The sequence below is a fragment of the Thalassophryne amazonica genome, chromosome 21, assembly GCF_902500255.1.
Source record: "Thalassophryne amazonica chromosome 21, fThaAma1.1, whole genome shotgun sequence".
Lineage (NCBI taxonomy): Eukaryota > Metazoa > Chordata > Actinopteri > Batrachoidiformes > Batrachoididae > Thalassophryne > Thalassophryne amazonica.
In genome coordinates this window covers 38,729,791-38,753,082 of record NC_047123.1, presented here as the reverse complement: position 1 = coordinate 38,753,082, position 23,292 = coordinate 38,729,791, and the positions used below count along the sequence as shown (strand labels likewise).

The following is a 23,292-nucleotide window of genomic DNA, read 5'->3' as shown; positions in this document are numbered from 1 at the left end:
TGTTTGAAGCCGTGCATGTGGAATGTTTGTGTGTCTGCAGGCAGACTGTGTCAAAGTGTTCATGAGTTTGTCGCCTCTCGGGGTGTTGGCGGGGTTGTCGCCTCTCGCGGGGTTGGCGGGGTTGTCGCCTCTCGGGGGGGATTTGTGGGGTCTGAAACACCTGCTGTTTCAGATGCTTCAAAATGTTTATTCTCTGATAGTGTGCAGCCTACAGTCAGAACCCGGTACTCCAGTGGGTAGAGAGGCGGTAACATTTCCAGCTCTACTTTATTTGTCGATGACTGACTAAGGTTTGAAACCTGTGAATGTTTAATGTTAAAATTTGAAAATGTTTTTAATGGCGGTTTAAGTGTCTTGAGAAAATTTATGTTTTGCCGCGTCACATCTTAGTCTGGTTAATCTGGTTTTTGTTAAAATAAACTACATAATAAATGAATAATAGAAAAATAATCAAATTTCAGACAAACTGGGATTGATTGTTTTAATGGGCTAAAAGGAATTTAAAAGAGTTTTACTTTGCTTTTAAGCCTGTATCTGATGATAGATTTTTAAAAAACTTTAAATTTGTTTTGGTTTTTTTTGAACACCTGCACACAAAGTCAAATTAGTTTGTACAGGATTAAAACGACTCAAATTCAGAAAATAATTTGTCATGTGACTAATTGTGCTTCACATTTTACTTCTTGGTGAAATTTCACAGACAGCTTATCAACTTAATATACCAAAAAGTTCACTTTTTATCTTTTAACTTTAAGTTTTTCTCCTTGGTGAAGACGTTTAATTGTCATTTATAATTCAGCTGTTTTTCTAAATGGCACAGCGGCGCTTCTCTTTGGTTTCTCTTTGCTCTGATGGATGCGGCAGTCGCCTCCTGCACCGCAGCGGCCAGCGGCACAGTGATGCACACGTCGCGGTGTGCACGGCACAGTGTGCACGGCACAGCCACACACGTGGCTGCAATGATTCATTTTGTGGTCATAAGAAATGCAGTTATTGTTCCTTTCTCCGGGGCGCTGCCTATCAGAACATATTCACGCGGACAAGAGGAGAAGGAAATGAGTTTTCAGAGTGCCTCCAACCAGCTCCCGGGGAGCGAATAATAATCACCATCGTGTTTTATGCTGCGCTCTGTATACGGCCAAACACGCAGGTCGGTCGACTCTACAGCTTCCGGCGCCGTGGGCCCTCGTTTGTCAAGCTCTGTTCCTACCGCGGAAACCCGACCTTCGATCACAAAAATCATCCGCCGGGTTCACCAGCTGGCAACTTTGGACAAGTTTAGCAAAGTGGGCGGTGCTGTAATGAAGCGACCTTTACCCGCCATCAGCAGCGAGCTCTTTGGAGGCCGACGGCCAAATCTGTTTTGTGTTGAAGGAGGACGTTAAAATGTGTCCAGTCTGTCCCTCACCTTCAAGGGATCACTTTCATATCAGACACAAATGTTCTGTGGACAATAACTTGGACAAGTTCACATGTGACCTCTGTGACCCCTGTGACATTGTTAAAAATAGGTTCCAGTCAAAACCGAAAACTCACCGTCCAGGTTCACGATGGGAATCAAGAACTGCTCCCAAATGTTAGAGTCCATCAGAATTATATGTCTCAGATGTTATCAGTTTGTTTATTTTATTTATTTGTTTGTTTGTTTGCTTGTTTATAGCAGGTTTCAAACCTTCTGTAATTCATAACTTGCCAGTTTTTTAAAAATGTATTTATTTTTTGGCCACTTTCCATTTTAGAATTAATTTTTGACTCCGCAGCATTCCCCATTGACACAAGATTTTTCCAAAATAAGTCAGTTTCCAGTCTTCTGTGCAAATGGAAATCCATTAATTGCTGAAGCAGACGGGGTCAGAGGTCAAAGTCACAACAACCAGAGAAAACAGAAGGGTCAGTGTTGACTTTAATAAACAGCATGTAAATCCTTTAACACACAAACAGTCATTCCTCGGCATTTAATGCTTGTTTTTAATCATTAGCTCGTTAGCTTCTTCCTCTGGCTTTTGTGCATCTGTTGTGTTAATGAGCTCGTCAACGACTGGAGGCTTTTGTGTGTGAAGACGCCAGCTGTTTTCACCTGCAGTCGCTTCACTTTCACGTCTCCGACGACGCTTCGGTGAATCCAGTTCCTGATTCGGTTTCTTGCGACATGCTTACGAGCACCTGCAGAAATCAATAAACCGCTTCAACAAACGTCAGAAATACGATCAACTTTATGATCTCGTGTCACCCAAACTGAAACACAACACAGGATCAATGCACAACTAAAAAGAACATGTAAGACAGAAATGTCAACCAAAATATATTCCTTCTGTTGCAGCTTAAAAACACTTTGCCTTGTTGTAGAAGACCACTAGAGGGCAAACAGCACCATCAAAGAGCAATTCTGGAAATTTTTTGGGTAGGTGTATAAAATGATTATATATGTTTAACGATGGAGCGAGTTAGCCAACATCTGCTCTGCGTGAATGTGGCTTTGGAACAGAATCAGTTCTGGATTTGTTTTGCTGAAGTTGATGAGGGTGTGGAATCCAAAAATTGTGCGACCGGATACCGTTTAATCACAAAAGCCTCAGCCCGAATGAATAGGCGGATAAACGAATGGGAATCCTCTTCATATTAATAAAACAAAAACAAAACCATAAGTATCATCAGTTTGTAACTTACCAAATTAAAAGTGAACATAATGATGATGAATTAATTAAAATGTTTTTATCTTTGATGTATCAAATCAATAGCAAAATCTAGTTTTTCTTTTTTTAATATACCTTATCATCAAATGCATGTTGGAAATTAAGAGCAGGTGCTGCTTTTATCTTGACTTGCTTGCTTTTAAAGCTCCCTGTAGCTTGAAATGAGCTTGTTTGTCTTTGTTGTATCCAAATCCCGGTTACTAAGAACCATCCAACAAGCAGAGGTTAATCCCAATTGTTCCTCCTTGGTTAAACTAGTTTGGTTACCAGTAGAGCGTCTACCTCCGCTCAGGCTGAACTAATCCCAGGCGTCACCTCGTGATGTTGCATTCTTCATCTTGATTAAAAAAAAAAAATCTACAAGAACCTCCTCCTGCTGATTCCTTCACAACATGATCACAGAATTCCACAAAAATTTGCCATTATTGTGACGTTAAAGGAACATCTGGACTCTACAGCAAAATCTGTAACATTCTGACGTAGTGTCACCAAATCTTCTAATTGTTTTTGTAGAAAGCCCCAAATTGATTGCGAAACATTCGGAATTTTCATCACGAGGTGGGAAAAAAAATGGAATTGTGTTGATCGAGATCTGGATTGTCATGAAGTTCTTTAAACCGAATCCATGGATGCTGATGACAGCTGTCAGTCAAACTTCAGGTGATATTAGCTGCTGATCCACCGAATCGTCATGGTAACGTAATGAAGTTCCAGGACGGTCCAGACTCAGTGGAGGTTTGAGATGTTCCTCAAAGTGCAGCAGCACGAGCCGTCAGTCTGCAGGTCAGGTGACGCGTGTTGATCGGTGAGGCGGGAAGTGACTTAAACTGCCATCAGCGACTTTCTTTTTTATTTGCTGCTCTCAGCTGAAGGAGCAGTCGCTGTGATATTAAACACAGACAACTAATTTGCAATCACTGAGGCTTTGCTGCATTAAAAAGCAGGTTTTTCATAAAAACACCAAGAAAAGCAGCTTTACATTTATTTTCCTCCTCATTTCTTCCTCCTTCATAAATGATTCACACAATTAAGAAAGAAGCTGCTGGAATCAGCAGAAACCAGGTTTTTATTTTTTAGGAGACGATGCTGTGTATCATCTTTAACTTCAAACTCTGGTGTGTGCGTGCATGCGTGTGTGCACGCGCAGAGTCCCTGATGTAATAACAGGGAGGTTACGTGAGGGCTGCCTCGTGCCACCTGGAAGGAACACCAAGTGTGTTCCTAGGGTGTTCCTCAGGGATGTGTTCTGGTTCAGATGTTGGTCAGTTCTTGCACAGACTGGATGTTGGTTCTATTTGTGGAAACTAAACGTTTTGATGATTTTTGTCTGTCAGGAAATGTTCAAAGACGTTGACTCCATAGAGGACGCTGTGATCTTTGTGGAATCAGGGATAGTCTTTGGTTTGTGATGGTTCTGACTAGGATCCAGACTAGGATCCAGCCTTCCACTTACTTCCTGGACTTGGCCATCAGAATTGTATTTATATGTTTCACGCCCTCTTGAACTCTTCAAAGTTCTTTTCAACTTTCCCTTAAGGTACTTGTCGACTATCGGTCTTGTGCCGGTATTTAGCCTTAGATGGAGTTTACCACCCGCTTTGGGCTGCATTCCCAAACAACCCGACTCCGGGAAGACCTGACCCCGGCGCGGCGGGGGCCGTTACCGGCCTCACACCGTCCACGGGCGGCGCCGGGCGGGGGTCCCGCGAGGGGATCCCACCGAAAGCACCGTGCGGCTGCCCCTGGCCCGCCGAGTTGAATCCCCCGGGCGGACTGCGCGGACCCCACCCGTTTAAAGTGTGTCTCTGGGTTCTCGGCCTTTGAGATTCAGAGACACCTGGGAAGATCCTATGAAGTCATGAGATCAGAGGTGTTTGGTGATGCTGATATCTTTGCAGGAGAACATCCAAGTCTTTAAGATCCTGGTGCTTCCTGAGACTTGGATTCTAACCAGTGTCCTAAGGTGAGGACTGGATGTCTCTGATCCCAGGTCTCTGTGGAGGATCTTTGGGTCCCTCTGGAATGACTTTGTGTCCAGTGAACAGTTACTTAGTGAGACTCCGATGAGGAGGATCACTGACACTGTGAGGGAATATCAGACACCACGTTTAGTCCATGTGGTGAGTTTCTCTGGACTTGATCCAGGACACAGGCGTCTCAGTGTTCAGGACCTGGGCAGCTGAAGGTCAGCGACACGCCCACATTTCACCTGGTTATTTTTTTTTAGAGAGGTGGGGATGGACTGGTGGTCTGGTGTTTCACATCCAGGATCAGAGAAGCTTTCTTCATGTTGGTGATACGTTAATGCACTGAACCCCAGTGTGCGTGCTCCTCGATCTGACCCTGATTGTAAAAACTTGCACTTCATCTGTAACTTCAACACAGAGCCCTATAGGTGCCCACAACTACAGAGGGAAGGGCTAAAGAATAACAACTTGTCTGGAAAGCCCTCACAGTATGTGGGTACCCACGATGGTCCCTGGATAAAGTGCAAAAGTCTCAAAGAACAAAGAGACCAGACAGACAGGAGACGGAGACAAGAAGAAGAGCCGTGTCTCTCCCTTATTTAGCAGGAGTAGGGGAAAAACTACAGAGGATCTTCAGACAGCACAAAATCCCAGTTTACTTTAAACCGGTTAACACCTTGAGACAGAAATTAGTTCACCCTAAGGACATGATCCCTAGTTACAAACAGAGCAATGTAGTGTATTCTATCAGATATCAGGAAAACTGTAACGAACACTACGTAGGTGAGACTAAGCAACCTTTACACAAAAGGCTATACCAGCACCGCAGAGAGGGTGCCAGTGGACCTCAGTCTGCAGTTCATCTCTACCTTAAAGACACTAACCACATGTTTGAGGACAAGGAAGTTAAAATCTTAGCCAGAGAGAAGAAATGGTTTGAGAGAGGGGTCAAGGAGGCATTCTATGTGATCAAGGAGGCATTCTATGTGAAACAGTTGAAACTCAGCCTTAACCGGGGAGGGGGTCTGAGACACGCTTTGTCTCCTGTTTACAATGGGGTACTCAGGTCAAAGCAGTTTCAGTCTTTTGTTCATGGTAATGAGTCATTCACGTCATCAGGAGAGTCGTCAAGGGAGCCATCAGGAGAGGCGTCCGTCCCATCATTAGGAGGGACAGCTGCCCTGTCATTAGGAGAGTGCTAACTAGAGCACAATAGGTGCTAATTAGAGCTATTGTTTAGTCACTAGCCTATAGCAGGGGGCCTCTCGGTAGGAGGGGTCTGGTTAGGTTTAAAAAACTCCAGCTTTTGTTGGCTTCTGTTTATTCTTCTCTACAAGAGTCCAGACAGAAGTCAGACTACCAGAGCAAGAATTTTAGCTGATGAAGCTTCTGCGAGTTGAAGCAACCCAGTCCAGTCGAAGATTCAAGCTTCTCTACTTCATCTGTAAAGATTTTATTTTCCATTTTTAAAATGAAATTCCAGAAAAAAAGCAGGCGAACAGCCGGCTGTCCAAATACCTTTGGTCCTTGAAACACTGTAACCACATTTTACGTGTTTGTCATTCTGAATCTTTTTGCTGGGTTTCAATTGTAAATAACTAGAAGTGATTTTTCTGTTTGACAGTGAAAATACGAATTACGTCTGCAGTCCAAATATGTTGACGTGCAGCTTGAAATTCAGAGAATTAGGATGGAAAAAAGATGGAGTCATCAATCTAGTTTATAGAGAGAAAAATAAAATAAGAGGAGGAACGAAAGAGACAAAGACTGAGAGCACAAAGGAGAGAAAGAAATGATTTTAAAGTGGAGGTGAAGGAGGAGAAGAGGTGAGAAAGAGAAAAGCTGAGACAACAGAAGTGACACAAAAGGACAAAAGAGGTGCGAAAAGATGAAGAATCGGAGCAGCAGAAAAGGTGAATGATGCAAGACGAGCTAAACGGAGAAAGACAAGATGTGGTGAAAGGCAAACAGAGGAGAGAACAATATATATCAGCAAAGCAAAGGTTAGAGGGAAAAAAGATGAAACATCCACAACAACACAGACAGCGGAGAACAAATAAACCGCCTGAGCCGACAGCTGACAAGATGTTTTCCTGTCAGCGGTGATGGAAGAGCGACGTGTCACAGAGCCAGCAACAAACCAGCAAATCACAGCCTCCCGTTAGCATGAGGTAGCCTCACATAACCTTCCTGTTAGCACGAGGCAGCCTTCATGGAACCTCCCCGTTAGCACGAGCCAGCCTTCACGGAACCTCCCCGTTAGCACGAGCCAGCCTTCACGTAACCTCCCCGTTAGCACGAGCCAGCCTTCACGTAACCTCCCCGTTAGCACGAGCCAGCCTTCACGTAACCTCCCCGTTAGCACGAGCCAGCCTTCACGGAACCTCCCCGTTAGCACGAGCCAGCCTTCACGGAACCTCCCCGTTAGCACGAGCCAGCCTTCACGGAACCTCCCCGTTAGCACGAGCCAGCCTTCACGGAACCTCCCCGTTAGCACGAGGCAGCCTTCACGGAACCTCCCCGTTAGCACGAGGCAGCCTTCACGGAACCTCCCCGTTAGCACGAGCCAGCCTTCACGTAACCTCCCCGTTAGCACGAGGCAGCCTTCACGGAACCTCCCCGTTAGCACGAGCCAGCCTTCACGGAACCTCCCCGTTAGCACGAGCCAGCCTTCACGGAACCTCCCCGTTAGCACGAGCCAGCCTTCACGTAACCTCCCCGTTAGCACGAGGCAGCCCTCATCACATAACCTCCCTGTTGTCATGAGGTGGATCTCACGTCACCTCCCCATTATCAGGGGGCAGACCTCACATAACCTGCCTCTGAGCGTGGGCTGCTCTGTGGCTGTGTGTGTAAAAATGATGTTATGATCCCGTCCTAAAAGCATCACTTTCAGGTTTTGCAGGATTGGTCTGATTTTGGACTTGTTTTGTGGGCGTGTCTTTGTCTAATGTGCGTCTTCACACGTCAACTGTGCAGAAACAGTAAACAGCGTTTGATGGACGTTTCTACAGAGTCGGAGCAGCTTTGATTGACAGGTCACTCTGGTTGAGGGTTAACGTGCACGTCGTCTGCAGCGCGTCGCCCACTTACAGGCAGATTTATATCTTCTCTGTTAGCAGTTAATCTCCTGGCAGAGAAAGTGAAGAAACCGATATTAGCAGGAGGATTTAAACGAGCGCGTCTCCGTTATTTTCTTCCCGTTCTTCTTCAGGTCCCTACAGGAAACTCCGATCACAGCCGCTCTCCTTTAATTGGTTTATGCTGTCTGGGACCCAAACCTCAGAACTCCACACACATGTCCACCACAGACCCACAGCTCCTATCAGGACTCTCCATCGGCAGGAAACAGTTAAACCGGATTAGAAATGTTAAAACCTTTTTTTGAAGTCTGTGCCCCCCCCCCGTCAAAAAACACCTCATTTTGGAAATGTTGAACGTCAAGGTCAGGTATCTGGTTGGGATACTTCCTAGATGCTTTCCTTTGGAAATTTTCCATTCTGTCCATCTTGGAGTCGATCTCTGTGCTGAGATCTGTGTTCTCCCATAATAACGGAGGATCTGTGTCACTTCTTCCGGATAAGACAAACGTCTTTATTGGTGAGTGTAGCTAAATTTCAGGATATCAGCTTAGCTGCAAAAAAAAAAAAAAAAAAAAAAAAAAAAAATCACCTCTTCCATGATCATTCCTGGTTTTGTTCTGTGCTGGAAGATCATGTATCAGTCACTATAACTGCAGCAGGTCACCAGCATTGTGGATTTTCAGATCCATAGGGAATTCTCATGCCTGGTGCTCTAATCCCCCAGGAGGAGGAGGATGTAACAAGGATGCTTCCTGTACCTGCTGTCACCGCAGTCTGGCCCCGGATCAACAGTGGAAAATGGTCCAACTTATCCAAGGATACGACTGAATGAGATCACTTGAGGAGCATGTGATTCCATTTGGGCATTCCCACTGTAGGATTAGGATGACTTTAACATGGAACGAGTCTCCACCCTGGTGGTTTGAAAGTTTTTGGAGTGAATGGAATACCGATCCCGCCACTGAGTCCTGTTTGGGAACTTGCATGTTTTGATGGTGAGAGGAAAGTCCACATGGAGAGGAACTGTGGCTTCTAGGGATCCAAACCCACAACCGTGTTTCTGTGGAGCAGGAACAGGAACAGGAGCAGGAACAGGAACAGGAGCAGGCTTTGTGTTTTGTAGCTTAAGTTGGTTTTCATTCATGACTTCTTTCTTTTTTTGCAGAGGATGAATGATTGCGCGCACACACACACACACACACACACACACAGAGTATTCAGCACTGACGTTGGGCTTTGTAAGGCGGTGAGGAATTTTGAAGAGTTCTGATTGAATGAAGAGTCCGCGGCTGTGCGGCGTCCGCGGGGACGTCTGAGGCAGAGACAGTGAGCTTTGTTAGACACGGCAGCAGCATCACCTGAATTATGGATGAGTGGCTTTTGTTTTTCTGCACAATCAAACAACCTTCAGGTCTGGGAGTGTGCGCTGGTTTCTCTCCATCCACCACACAACAAAATCATCCTGGATAGCAACCACGCAGGCAGACCAATGATCCAAACTAAGCATGTTATCTGCTGCAGCCAGGTGAGATGTGGGCGTGTCCTTGGCCTTTTCCTCAAGACTGGAACACCTGTGTGGTGGATCAGGCCCAGATAAACACACCAGTCAGGCTGCACCAAACCATTATTAATAACCCCCCAAATAATGATCAAAATAGTCATCAGTTAATAATTGATTAAACTTTGTTGCTCTACTGGTCAAACGACTGAAATGTTGGAAGTGATCCTCCTCATCTGAGGAATCACCTGTTTAACACAGTCATTCTGGTGGTGTCCAAGGATTCTTCCGTTCTCCTAAGTGCATGTCCGTGTTTTGTGTTAAGAAACCTGGATATACAACCCCTGGCAAAAATTATGGAATCACCGGCCTCGGAGGATGTTCATTCAGTTGTTTAATTTTGTAGAAAAAAAGCAGATCACAGACATGACACAAAACTAAAGTCATTTCAAATGGCAACTTTCTGGCTTTAAGAAACAGTATAAGAAATCAAGAAAAAAAGATTGTGGCAGTCAGTAACGGTTACTTTTTTAGACCAAGCAGAGGAAAAAAATATGGAATCACTCAATTCTGAGGAAAAAATTATGGAATCACCCTGTAAATTTTCATCCCCAAAACTAACACCTGCATCAAATCAGATCTGCTCGTTAGTCTGCATCTATAAAGGAGTGAACACACCTTGGAGAGCTGTTGCACCAAGTGGACTGACATGAATCATGGCTCCAACATGAGAGATGTCAATTGAAACAAAGGAGAGGATTATCAAACTCTTAAAAGAGGGTAAATCATCACGCAGTGTTGCAAAAGATGTTGGTTGTTCACAGTCAGCTGTGTCTAAACTCTGGACCAAATACAAACAACATGGGAAGGTTGTTAAAGGCAAACATACTGGTAGACCAAGGAAGACATCAAAGCGTCAAGACAGAAAACTTAAAGCAATATGTCTCAAAAATCGAAAAATGTACAACAAAACAAATGAGGAACGAATGGGAGGAAACTGGAGTCAACGTCTGTGACCGAACTGTAAGAAACCGCCTAAAGGAAATGGGATTTACATACAGAAAAGCTAAACGAAAGGCATCATTAACACCTAAACAGAAAAAAACAAGGTTACAATGGGCTAAGGAAAAGCAATCGTGGACTGTGGATGACTGGATGAAAGTCATATTCAGTGATGAATCTCGAATCTGCATTGGGCAAGGTGATGATGCTGGAACTTTTGTTTGGTGCCTTTCCAATGAGATTTATAAAGATGACTGCCTGAAGAGAACATGTAAATTTCCACAGTCATTGATGATATGGGGCTGCATGTCAGGTAAAGGCACTGGGGAGATGGCTGTCATTACATCATCAATAAATGCACAAGTTTACGTTGATATTTTGGACAATTGAAAGGATGTTTGGGGATGATGAAATCATTTTTCAAGATGATAATGCATCTTGCCATAGAGCAAAAACTGCAAAAACATTCCTTGTAAAAAGACACACAGGGTCAATGTCAACGAGTAGATCTGATTTGATGCAGGTGTTAATTTGGGGGATGAAAATTTACAGGGTGATTCCATACTTTTTTCTTCAGAATTGAGTGATTCCGTATTTTTTTCCTCTGCTTGGTCTAAAAAAGTAACCGTTACTGACTGCCACAATCTTTTTTTCTTGATTTCTTATAGTGTTTCTTAAAGCCAGAAAGTTGCCATTTGAAATGACTTTAGTTTTGTGTCATGTCTGTGATCTGATTTTTTTCTACAAAATTAAACAACTGAATGAACATCCTCCGAGGCCGGTGATTCCATAATTTTTGCCAGGGGTTGTACCAGAACACACAACTACAGCTGATGAACTTTCAAAGTTCAGGAGCGAGTGTGAAATCACATCAACAGCATCTGGACCGGGTTTTGGGTCTTCAGGGTGTTTGTGTTCCAGTGTTGTAACCAGCAGACTTAATGAACTTGGAGACTCTGGTCTGTGATCTTGGGCAGCAGGAGAGTCAGTTTGACACTAAACAAGGTTTTTCAAAGAATGAGGTCATCACCAAGTTGGTCGTTGGCTGTTGTCCTGCCGGACGGACGTGCGTCCCGTACGCTGCCCGTTTGTCTGGACCCGGACGGACGTGCGTCCCGTACGCTGCCCGTTTGTCTGGACCCGGACGGACGTGCGTCCCGTACGCTGCCCGTCTGTCTGGACCCGGACGGACGTGCGTTGCGTACTGTACACGTCTGTCTGAATTTATGTTTTGTGGCGGTGTGCGTCCAGCCTCTGTGGAGGTGCGCGCTCTGAGTGCTCTTCATCGGTTTGGTGTCTATAAAAGGATCTCGTTATTTCCGTTCTTGCGTCAGTGTTTCATGCTGGAGCATCTTGTGTTTGTGTGCACGCTGAAGTGTGCGTGTGCACAAGGTAGCGTTTAAATTGCGTTCCATCTGTCGCCTCATGCATATGCATATTTGGACGCAGCCGAATGCCTCGGCTGATTTTCTCTGATCTTTCAGCTGAAAAATAAAACACTTTAAACTGGAGGAGAAGTTTAGATGTAAACATGGAAAAGCGTCCTCTTCTTATCTGTGTATTTATAGTATCAGCTACAGGAACCAGTCATTTGGAGTTCCTGCAAGATCAGTTACATCTGCTTCTGGTTCCATCACTGATAATATTCTAAAGAAATATGACCGTTTTTTTATGCCGCACCTCAACCACATTGGGGGCATTACGTTTTCACAGTGTCCAGGCGTCCACTGGTAAACCTTTTATCACACATTAACTAAAGAACGCCTCGTCTGATTTCCCCGGTGGTGCATCAGGGGGAGGATAGAGGAAGGTTCCTTTTGAAAATAGGGGTCATCTACTATGGTTGCCATGGACGCCGTCTAAATTTTAACTTCCATTTTCATAACTATAGAAGGCCTTGTATGGTTGAAATATTTTCTCAGTGATGTATTGGGGAGGCTTGAGGAAGGTCCCTTTTGGAAACGGGGGTCAATACACCACAAACAGTGGATGTCTTTCGCTCCATAAATAGATGATATACCATCTTTAAAACACCAGTTTGTCGCTATAGAAATAATTTCCGTACTTAATCATTGCCTCTTATGGCACGTCAACAGAACGTATAGGTGTGGGAGTGCACACGCTCGCGTTGTGTTGCTCTTGTTCATGTTGGTCCATCATCTGTGGTGACATCCTTCAGACTGATGTGACATTTTTGCAGAAGGTGCATCTGTGACACACAACCTTCTATGAAGATGAGCCACATCCTTGTCTGGACCTGACTTCTAGCACCTGAAAATCATTTGGACGCGTCCTTTTTTTGTCTTCTCTGAAAATGTTCTTCTGCAGAGAAGCTTTTATTTCCGTGTCTGAGTGCGTAAGTGTATCGGTGTGAACTCGCAGACAGAGATGTACGAGCTGGAACAGAAAACAATGTAGAAAGCAAACAAGCTGCGCTGCTGCAGGCAGAGATCTATACTCAGACGTAATTGATGACTGAGTTGTGTTTGTGTGCACAGCACCGTATTGATGGAGCGCTGGTCTCCTCAGACCCGCGCTCAATAAGCCCGATTTCATACAAACCGCAAACACAGGAGGGCGAGAGGCGAGGAGGCAAACTAATGAAGGCGGAGGAAAGGAGAGACGCCATGTGGTCAGAATTCAGGAGCAGAAGAAGAGCAGGCTGGTTCTTTACTCAGGGATCTGATCACCAGAGGAACTAGGGATCATGTTCCTGGACTTCTTTAGTTTCTACCTTCTTAATGAGACCTGGACCGCAGTGGGACAGCATGTGGCACTACATGCAGATGGACGGGTCTCCAGTAACGGGATGACAGTGACGGCACTATCTGGACATATTACAGCCTAAATTTAAAAATGTGCTGCGATTATAATTCTGTTACCGTAGAATCACCCAGACGATGGATTATTGGACAGTAAGGCTGGTATTTACACATTCGTGCTAGCATGGTGGCTGAAGTATGTATGTCGCTGAAATATGTGACTTATCCATAGAAAGCAAAATATTTTTCATTGCTGTTGCTTTGATGCACAGAGCTTTACCACCCCAAACCTGTAGGTGGTGCTATAATGTCTTCTGGTTTGTTAAACATTGCTAGCATTAGTGGTGTTAGTAGCATTTCTCCATGGGATTGACTTCAAGCTCCAGTCAGGTGATAAATTAAAGGAACCAAACAACACAGCGTGTTTTTGTGGCGTGTTGGATCCACGTGAGGTCACGACGGCTTCCACAGTTTCTCTGTTTCAAACTTTTACCTTGATTAAAATTAATGAGTTAGTATTTATTTTTTAGCACCATCTGCATTTGTGGATTTCAGGGCCTCTGTACGGCCCTTACAGAGGGAGTCTGGGCCAAATGTAGCCCACAGGCCACAAGTTGGGCAACCATGAATTACGCCATTAAACCGAAATGTGGTTCACATGAAAGAATCGCAAAATTTTACACAGTTGTTTTGTTTTTGTTTTTAAGACCTGACTTTGCTAACTTGTCCTCGGTCAACGTCTGAATGTCAACGGCACCTTATATCGAGCGAGTGGCGCGGCAGAGACGAGCGGTTCCTGATGTCTGACACCTCCTATTCAGAACCCTGAAACATGAACCAAATTAACTGACAGTCCAGATGAAGTCACTTTGATACATTTTCACTTAATTTCCCCACTCTAGTTTGTGCATTTCCCCCCCCCCTTCGGTCTCCACGGGACAATAATTTGTTGTTAGCATTAGCTTGTCCGCCATTGTTAGCGCAGCTCGTTGGCTGTGCTAACAGAAGTGTACGTTTGCACTGTCAAAGTTAAATTTGAACTTTTGGTGCCACGCGCTTCCACAGTGTGCGTCACGCTCCTCCTGTCGCAATACGCCAAGCACGCGGTAACGGTGTGGATGAGCCCAGAATGCGTTTTTGTGTCATAACGTGAACACGCCTCCTTTAACCTGACGTTTGACACGGGCGACCATGTGATCCGCTCCTGCAGACTGAACGTCACACGACGGTTTTGTGCTCATGATGTCTGAACGTTCAGTGACCAAAGGGGCACAAAAGCAACTTTAATTTATATCTAACATTTATACAGTTTGTTGAAAAATTTTAAAAGCCCAGAAAGACAAAATTATACAGCAACAACCAGCAGAGCCGAAACAAAACGGAAACAGTGTGAGTCTGAAAGAAGCGCATGTGTCGGAGTGCATTGTGGGAAGACGCACGCTCCCGACGCTGCTGCTACGAGATACTGATAAATGTTCTAAAAAATCAAATCAAATCCTTCTGAGGCATAAATGGTTTTTGCACGTTGTAATTATTCTGTTCGCTCAAAATGTCTGTTTTCAGCCGTCACAATTATCTCTTTATTCTCAACATGAACGTTTAAAAGCAGTCGGCTGAAATGAACTTTTGATATAACAACAGAAAAATGATGCTTATTATTAATGAGATGATGAAGCGGTGTTTACGGTGTCCTGTTCAGTCTGAATAATTTGGACTCTCCGTCTCTGTCGGACAGTTTTCTGTTCCGCGGGGTAACGTGAAGCGACTCATGTTGTGATTTGGAGCCGTATCAATAAACTGAATGGAACAAGGTGACCTGCTGATAGACGTCTGATGTCACACTGTGGTGCAGAAACCTGATGACATGCTTTAGATAATGGCATTTTTAAAAAAATGATCATTTTTAAAATCTAAATTTGGTACCTTACAAATCGTGTAAAACATTTATTTATTTGTCTGCACTGATACAAACCTCTTTTTTCACGCTTTTGTATCTTTTTCTAATCATACTTTTTCTTCACTGTTGTGGATATAACTTCATATTTGGATTAAAATCTTTCACTCTTTCCTCCTTCTGCACATTTTACAGTTTTTCTAACAATATGTGTTTTTGGTCAGTTTTAGAATGTCAACTTTACTTTATGTAAAGTTGTTTAAAATAGATTGATTTCTGTTTTCTATTCACTCTGTCAGATTTTCAGCGGTGCAGAGAAGATCACAGAAACAGATGGAATTACTCAGAAAAGCTTGTGAATGACTAATTAGCATAATTCAGGGTTAATTGAGAAACGCTGGCTGTATTTAAGGACCTACCTTGGATTCATTTTATTTTCTGTGCAGTGTGAAAATTGGTCAGTTCATCCAATTAAACAGATTCTGCATGTGTGCAGATTGTTAAATGCTAAGTAAGTGTGTGTGTGTGTGTGTGTGTGTGTGTGTGTGTGTGTGTGTGTGTGTGTCATTGTTCATTAACCCACATTTATTTTTATTATTCTCCCAGGATTATTTCATAAATGCATTTTGTGTGACTTGTAGAATTTCTTTCTATTATTTCTCAAAAATGTAAGAATCCTTCACAGAAACAGGAAAAGATTTAATAGCAATAAAAAAAACTTTTTGTTGTTGTTCTTTATTTTTTGTGATTCCTGGTGCAGAAGATACGGTTCAAAGTGCTTAAAAAACACAAGAACAAGATGAAAAAAATTAACAGAATAATGACTGTAAATTCATCCACTCTGTTTCAAACAGCCGTTTGTTTGAACGTCCAATCAGATGCTGACACGGCTGACCTCTGACCTTTGCGTCCAACGTTGGTTCACTGTGTGATGTCCTGTTTAAAGCTGTCACACGTTTCATATCATTTGGAATAATGCTGTTGGAAAAGCCGTGTCTCTTCTGTTGCCTTCTGATTGGTTGTTAGCTGTTTGTCTGAGGGTGCGTTGGGACACCCGCCGTGGGACACCCGCCGTGGCTGTGACATGCGGGTTTTCTCATTATGATTGTAAATGGATCGGCGTCTGCAGCGGAGGAGCTAACAGGCTCGGCAGCACACGCGCTTCGTCCTGTCTCAGGTGCGTTAATTGAATGTTGGCGCGCTGCCGTGAGAGACATGGCGAGGACGCCATGCTGCATTAGGAAGACGAGCTGTGCATCTTGTAAATGTGATCCACGGGACCTTGGACACGGTGTCTCCGCAGCTCCCAGTGAGACGAGACACAAACAGATCTCAGAGCGAGGAGACGAGGCAGCAGGTGAAACGGGCGCATTTTCTCATTCTTCTTCTCTTTCTCCTCTCCTCCCCCTTTGAACTCAACTCTTCCTTCCATCTCACACTCATCTTTTGTCTCCTCTCATCTTCCTCGTGCACTTCCTCTTTTTTTTCTCCCCATCTACTCTTCATTTTCTCTTTGCTCCACTTCTGTTGTTTCTCCTCTGCTGCTTTTCTCCCTTTATCTCTGATGTTCTTCTGCTCTTACATTCTGCTCCCTCATGACATCTTGTCATGTCCGTTTGTCATCTCCTCCTCCTCTTATTTGTGCCTGATGTCCATGCTTGGAGCAGTCTTGCTTTCAAATATGCTGGTTAGCAGTCTGGCTAGAATTCTGTCTTAAATTACAGCCAGCCTTATGATGTCACAAAGGCCCGTGGACAAACATACAAAATCCTTCTTCTGGTGGTTGGGTGAAGTCGTTATTACCTGGATCAGGTTTGCGCTCTCTGATTGCACCTTCTAGTTAGCAGAAACTGGAGAAAGACACCAGCATCAATCCAGATCCAGCAGGTCGTACTGTGTCCACGACACAAAGGGCTGAATCGCAGTAATCAGTTTTAAATGGTTCTACATCAGGGACGGACTTGGAAGCTGTTATCAGTTGTTTTTAATTTTTAAATTTCTGGAACTAGTGGAAAATTAAATTTGAAACAAAATTTGGGAAACCCAAAGACAGCTGAGTGTCTTTTGGGTTTCCCTCTGGACATCTCCTCTTGGGTGTTTGTGGTGGGATTAACACTCCAACTGCCACAAAGACAAGTTTGTGTCTGACCTCTGTGGGAGTAACTGCATCACACGATGGAGGTGATGGAAGAAAGTTCTTTCAGTCAACAATTGCTGAAGCTTCCAGAGAGCATCGATTGTCATGTGTTTGAAGGTGATGACAGATATCGTGTTGAGGTGTTGTCCAGTGTACGTTAGCACCATGGTCCTGACCTGACATGTGGTGGACATGTGGAATGTCCTGTCTCACAGCAAGATCTACTGTCTTCTTTCTGGAAGCAGTGAGCTTTCTGTTTGTGGATCCACCTACCTGTGGTCTCCTATCACCAATAGACTGGAAGAATGATGGTTGTTATGGGGAACTCGCTCTGCCCGATGTTACTCTCGTCGTCATCCGCATGATGATGCTCAGACTTGAGCGCTCTCTGGGTTTATCTCCTTGCGTGCTATGATTTTGGGAAGGTGTTCTACTCGTAGCTTTGCTTGTTGACTGCTGTTCTGGGGGTGAATCTTCTGATTGTAGGTGAGTTCAATGTGACGACTGCTGGCAGGGTCAGTTATCAGGACTGTATCCGTAGTAAATGTGGTCAAAAGATGTGGGTAGAGGTTGTCGAGTCATGGACAGAGGTGTGCTGGGGATCCTTTGTGTCCTGCAAATGATGAAGGCCTAAGTCCTTGTGTTTCCAGTTTTACTCAGTGATTATGAGACTGGGCACACAAACCAGTATCCTAAGACCACTACTGGGGCTCTCCAGAGACTCCTTGGTTAATGCTGAAGTGACTTTGGCCCAATCCCAATACGTGCCCATCTCTCTACCAATTCGGCTGGACAAAATGAAGGGAGAGGGTGAAGTGGCGGGGTGTTGGGTTTGGGCCATTGTTGGTATACTCCAATCAGGTATGTGACTGACATGTTGAGTGACCAATAGTTCCTGGACAGGTTCCAGTCAGGATCCAGGGTGGTTCCCTGAAACAGTCCAGTGCAAACCCCGCAGACCTGATTGGGGTATTTTGACTTCACCTTGGTGCTCACGAGAAAACATGCTTAACTTTTAATAGACTCAGTGATTAATCGGAGGAATAACAAACTTATTTATAGGTTGTGAAAACAGTGGTTTGCTGCAGCTGAATTTGTTGATTTTTCTCTTTCCTCTTTCTGTCGTTTCCTCCCTCTTGTTCTTCATGCATCGTTGTTCCAGCCACCAGAGGAAGAACTGTAATAACTTGACGTGCACACGCCGACTCCCAGCCCTCTAATGGCCCCATTTAGACAATGTGTCGCATCAGCAAGTCCTGTGGCTGAATAATGAAAGCAGAAGAGGAGGAGGAGGAGTGTCAGGCATTTTTTTCCCACATCCCGCCATCCAGGCTGCTGCTTCACCGTAAATGTTGTTACAAACTCACTGTGACCCCGCGAGTGTCGGCGCGGTGGTCAGGTAGAAATATCGCCCTCGGGCTTTTTTTCCCGCTGAAGCACCTGTTATGTTTATGATGAAGTGAGCGGGAACGGTGCTGTTGGTTCTTTATGTCGCTCGCCCCTCAAACAAACTGGCTCCATCTCACAAACACACACACGTCCTCATAAATGATGCACGCGGAAACATCCAGCGAGAGCGCAGCTGATGCATCATCATCCCACCGCTGTCAGGATCCGAGAGCAACATTAACATTTCAGACTTTGATTTCATCACTTTTTATATGTTGAAGAAGTGCAGATTTCTGCAGAATGAAGTGGTTTGTGTGCAGCACTCAGAAACAACAGTCAGAAACAGTCAGAAGTAACAGCCAAAAACAACAGTCAGAAGTAACAGCCAAAAACAACAGTCAGAAACAGCAGTCAGAAACAACAGTCAGAAGTAACAGCCAAAAACAACAGTCAGAAACAGCAGTCAGAAACAACAGTCAGAAGTAACAGCCAAAAACAACAGTCAGAAACAGCAGTCAGAAACAACAGTCAGAAGTAACAGCCAAAAACAACAGTCAGAAACAACAGTCAGAAACAACAGTCAGAAGTAACAGTCAGAAGTAACAGTCAGAAACAACAGTCAGAAGTAACAGTCAGAAGTAACAGTCAGAAACAACAGTCAGAAGTAACAGCCAGAAGTAACAGTCAGAAACAACAGTCAGAAGTAACAGCCAGAAACAACAGCCAAAAACAACAGTCAGAAACAACAGTCAGAAGTAACAGTCAGAAACAGCAGTCAGAAACAACAGTCAGAAGTAACAGCCAAAAACAACAGCCAAAAACAACAGTCAGAAGTAACAGTCAGAAGTAACAGTCAGAAACAACAGTCAGAAACAACAGTCAGAAGTAACAGTCAGAAACAACAGTCAGAAGTAACAGCCAGAAACAACAGTCAAACAACAGTCAGAAGTAACAGCCAAAAACAGCAGACGGTCGGAAGTAACAGCCAAAAACAACAGACGGTCGGAAGTAACAGCCAAAAACAACAGACGGTCGGAAGTAACAGCCAAAACAACAGACGGTCGGAAGTAACAGCCAAAAACAGCAGACGGTCGGAAGTAACAGCCAAAAACAGCAGACGGTCGGAAGTAACAGCCAAAAACAGCAGACGGTCGGAAGTAACAGCCAAAAACAGCAGACGGTCGGAAGTAACAGCCAAAAACAGCAGACGGTCGGAAGTAACAGCCAAAACAGCAGACGGTCGGACGTAACAGCCAAAAACAGCAGACGCGCGGAAGTAACAGCCAAAAACAGCAGAACGGTCGGAAGTAACAGCCAAAAACAGCAGACGGTCGGAATAACAGCCAAAAACAGCAGACGGTCGGAAGTAACAGCCAAAAACAGCAGACGGTCGTAAGTAACAGCCAAAAACAGCAGACGGTCGAAGTAACAGCCAAAACAGCAGACGGTCGGAGTAACAGCCAAAAAACAGCAGACGGTCGAAGTAACAGCCAAAAACAGCAGACGGTCGGAAGTAACAGCCAAAAACAGCAGACGGTCGGAAGTAAACAGCCAAAACAGCAGACGGTCGGAAGTAACAGCCAAAAACAGCAGACGGTCGGAAGTAACAGCCAAAAACAGCAGACGGTCGAAGTAACAGCCAAAAACAGCAGACGGTCGGAAGTAACAGCCAAAAACAGCAGACGGTCGAAGTAACAGCCAAAACAGCAGACGTCGGAAGTACAGCCAAAACAGCAGACGGTCGGTAACAGCCAAAAACAGCAGACGGTCGGAAGTAACAGCCAAAACAGCAGACGGTCGGAAGTAACAGCCAAAACAGCAGACGGTCGGAAGTAACAGCCAAAAACAGCAGACGTCGGAAGTAACAGCCAAAAACAGCAGACGGTCGGAAGTAACAGCCAAAAACGCAGACGGTCGGAAGTAACAGCCAAAACAGCAGACGGTCGGAATAACAGCCAAAAACAGCAGACGTCGGAAGTAAGAGCCAAAAACAGCAGACGGTCGGAAGTAACAGCCAAAAACAGCAGACGGTCGGAATAACAGCCAAAACAGCAGACGGTCGGAAGTAACAGCCAAAAACAGCAGACGGTCGGAAGTAACAGTCAAAAACAGCAGACGGTCGGAAGTAACAGCCAAAAACAGCAGACGGTCGGAAGTAACAGCCAAAAACAGCAGACGGTCGGAAGTAACAGCCAAAAACAGCAGACGGTCGGAAGTAACAGCCAAAAACAGCAGACGGTCGGAAGTAACAGCCAAAAACAGCAGACGGTCGGAAGTAACAGCCAAAAACAGCAGACGGTCGGAAGTAACAGCCAAAAACAGCAGACGGTCGGAAGTAACAGCCAAAAACAGCAGACGGTCGGAAGTAACAGCCAAAACAGCAGACGGTCGGAAGTAACAGCCAAAAACAGCAGACGGTCGGAAGTAACAGCCAAAAACAGCAGACGGTCGAAGTAACAGCCAAAAACAGCAGACGGTCGGAAGTAACAGCCAAAAACAGCAGACGGTCGGAAGTACAGCCAAAAACAGCAGACGGTCGGAAGTAACAGCCAAAAACAGCAGACGGTCGGAAGTAACAGCCAAAAACAGCAGACGGTCGGAAGTAACAGCCAAAAACAGCAGACGGTCGGAAGTAACAGCCAAAAACAGCAGACGGTCGGAAGTAACAGCCAAAAACAGCAGACGGTCGGAAGTAACAGCCAAAAACAGCAGACGGTCGGAAGTAACAGCCAAAAACAGCAGACGGTCGGAAGTAACAGCCAAAAACAGCAGACGGTCGGAAGTAACAGCCAAAAACAGCAGACGGTCGGAAGTAACAGCCAAAAACAGCAGACGGTCGGAAGTAACAGCCAAAAACAGCAGACGGTCGGAAGTAACAGCCAAAAACAGCAGACGGTCGGAAGTAACAGCCAAAACAGCAGACGGTCGGAAGTAACAGCCAAAAACAGCAGACGGTCGGAAGTAACAGCCAAAAACAGCAGACGTCGGAAGTAACAGCCAAAAACAGCAGACGGTCGGAAGTAACAGCCAAAAACAGCAGACGGCGGAAGTAACAGCCAAAAACAGCAGACGGTCGGAAGTAACAGCCAAAAACAGCAGACGGTCGGAAGTAACAGCCAAAACAGCAGACGGTCGGAAGTAACAGCCAAAAACAGCAGACGGTCGGAAGTAACAGCCAAAAACAGCAGACGGTCGGAAGTAACAGCCAAAAACAGCAGACGGTCGGAAGTAACAGCCAAAAACAGCAGACGGTCGGAAGTAACAGCCAAAAACAACAGACGGTCGGAAGTAACAGCCAAAAACAGCAGACGGTCGGAAGTAACAGCCAAAAACAGCAGACGGTCGGAAGTAACAGCCAAAAACAGCAGACGGTCGGAAGTAACAGCCAAAACAGCAGACGGTCGGAAGTAACAGCCAAAACAGCAGACGGTCGGAAGTAACAGCCAAAAACAGCAGACGGTCGGAAGTAACAGCCAAAAACAGCAGACGGTCGGAAGTAACAGCCAAAAACAGCAGACGGTCGGAAGTAACAGCCAAAAACAGCAGACGGTCGGAAGTAACAGCCAAAAACAGGCAGACGGTCGGAAGTAGTAACAGCCAAAAACAGCAGCCGGTCGGAAGTAACAGCCAAAAAACAGCAGACGGTCGGAAGTAACCAGCTCAAACAACAGCAGACGGTCGGATCGTAAACAGCCAAAAACCGCAGACGGTCGGAGTAACCGAGTCGGAAGTAACAGCCAAACAGCAGCAACGGTCGGAGTACCGCCAAAAACAGCAGGCACGGTCGGAAAGTAACAGCCAAAAACAGCAGACGGTCGGAAGTACACAAGCCAAAAACCAGCAGACGGTCGGAAGTAGTAACAGCCAAAACAGCAGATCGGTCGGAAGTAGTAACAGCCAACAAACCGCAGCCGGTCGGAAGTACAGCCAAAACAGCAGACGGTCGGAAGTAACAGCCCAAAAACAGCAGGACTGGTCGGAAGTAACGTACAGCCAAAACAGCAGGACGGTCGGAACAGTAACAGCCAAAAACAAGCAGACGGTCGGAAAGTACAGCCAAAAAACAGCCGTCACCGGTCGGAAGTAACAGCCAAAAAACAGCAGACGGTCGGAAAGTAACAGCAGCCAAAAACAGCAGCACGTCGGAAGTAACAGCCAAAAACAGCAGACGTTCGGAAGTAACAGCCAAAAACAGCAGACGGTCGGAGTAACAGCCAAAAACAGCAGACGTCGGAAGTAACAGCCAAAAACAGCGACGGTCGGAAGTAACAGCCAAAAACAGCAGACGTCGGAAGTACAGCCAAAAACAGCAGACGGTCGGAAGTAACAGCCAAAAACAGCAGACGGTCGGAAGTAACAGCCAAAAACAGCAGACGGTCGGAAGTAACAGCCAAAACAGCCGACGGTCGGAAGTAACAGCCAAAAACAGCCGACGGTCGGAAGTAACAGCCAAAAACAGCCGAAAACAGTCAGAAACAACTGTCAGCAAAAACAGCCAAAAACAGTCAGAAACAACTGTCAGCAATAACAGCCAAAAACAGTCAGAAACAACTGTCAGCAATAACAGCCAAAAACAGTCAGAAACAACTGTCAGCAATAACAGCCAGAAACAACTGTCAGCAATAACAGCCAAAAACAACAGCCAGAAACAACTGTCAGTAATAACAGCCAAAAACAACAGCCAGAAACAACTGTCAGTAAGTAAGGCAAGGCCATACAATAATTATGTAAAACCCCAACGGTCAAAACGACCCCCTGTGAGCAAGCACTTGGCTACAGTGGGAAGGAAAAACTCCCTTTTAACAGGAAGAAACCTCCAGCAGAACCAGGCTCAGGGAGGGGCAGTCTTCTGCTGGGACTGGTTGGG

At 45.2% G+C, this 23,292-nt stretch overlaps 1 protein-coding gene across 1 annotated transcript in view; it reads left to right on the top strand.

Annotated features, from left to right (window-relative positions):
• galnt14 (UDP-N-acetyl-alpha-D-galactosamine:polypeptide N-acetylgalactosaminyltransferase 14 (GalNAc-T14)) overlaps positions 1–23,292 on the top strand; it is a 135,436-nt gene that overhangs the window by 5,684 nt on the left and 106,460 nt on the right. The gene's annotated exons all lie outside the window — the stretch shown is intronic.